The following is a 1,148-nucleotide window of genomic DNA, read 5'->3' on the forward strand; positions in this document are numbered from 1 at the left end:
AAATAACTGATTTTATGTATTGCAGTTTTAAATATTACATTTGAGTTTCCATGGCCTATAAAATGCTGGGGGGGGGGCACATAAAATGACATGGCGGGCCACAGTTGGCCCGCGGGCCTTGAGTTTGAAATGTGGTATAGATTGTCACCCAACAACTTACAAGACCAGCTGAACTTATAATTTATTCATGTTTAGTTGCCTTTCCACATTTCATGTTTTATGAATTTTTATCCTTTATTTTATTGTGATGTAACATCATTGTTATGCAATTATGAAATCCAACAACAGAATCCAACAAATCTATTTTTCTGTTTTCAAAAGAATTCTTAATATATTTCTGTTTGTCATTTAGTGGTAATTTCAGCTCTGTTTGGACGAGTTTTGGTCCTTGTTAACCCTGACTTCGGGGCTTTTTTTCTCTTTTGTGATCACTGTCGTGTTGTTTATGATAAACATAGCTGAGAGGTCTATCTGGATGAATGCATACGTTTGACAGTACAGATTTTGATGTCTTTCAAGAAGAGAGAAGAAAGAAGCGGAAAACAAAAAAATAGGTTTGTTTTCCACTTTGTGGTTTATATTTGTATCCTGCTCTGTTTTTCTTTCTCTTTTTTATTGAAACACAATGTGAAACGCCACCTCCTTCCTGCTTCATGACCAGTTTTGGACACATATTCTGGAACTGCCTCAGGAGAAAACCTTTAAATAAATCATCCCAAACCCTGCATAGGACACTATTGTTTTCTTGCACAAGTGCAGTCTTTCTTGCATTGTGCTTTCTTTAATTTTCAAATGATGTATCTAAATTTCAAAGCAATTCTTACCAGATGAGCACTCTGCACGAAGACAAAGAAAGTGGCTGATTTCAATTGCAGTCTGTTATTTCTTGTTTAGCTCGGCTTGCTTGTTGGAAAAGGTGGGGGATATATGCAAAATAAAAGTTTGCATAGCATAAAAGACAGCTTTTTTTTGCAACACGAACACCAACCCAAGATTCTAAAAGCTTGCATACAGTGATGGCTATTCATATTTTGCCCAAAATGAATTTCATATCCATTCAGAGTATCACAGCTGTTGGCCACTCAGATAGAAGTGAGTTGAACGATGTTCCTTCTCTATCCTTCCAGTTCTCTTCAAATGACTGACAG

The 1,148-nt window shown here is 36.4% G+C and overlaps 1 long non-coding RNA gene across 1 annotated transcript in view; it reads left to right on the forward strand.

Annotated features, from left to right (window-relative positions):
• LOC106952131 (uncharacterized) overlaps positions 1-729 on the forward strand; it is a 14,026-nt gene extending 13,297 nt beyond the window's left edge. The window contains exon 3 of the long non-coding RNA XR_001425921.1: positions 662-729. This is a non-coding gene — a long non-coding RNA (uncharacterized LOC106952131). The remainder of the gene's footprint in view (positions 1-661) is intronic.
• The last annotated feature ends 419 nt before the right edge of the window (positions 730-1,148 follow it).

Source organism: Poecilia latipinna, unplaced genomic scaffold (assembly GCF_001443285.1).
Source record: "Poecilia latipinna isolate Pla-1442-1.1 unplaced genomic scaffold, P_latipinna-1.0 Scaffold494, whole genome shotgun sequence".
NCBI classification, from domain to species: Eukaryota; Metazoa; Chordata; class Actinopteri; order Cyprinodontiformes; family Poeciliidae; genus Poecilia; species Poecilia latipinna.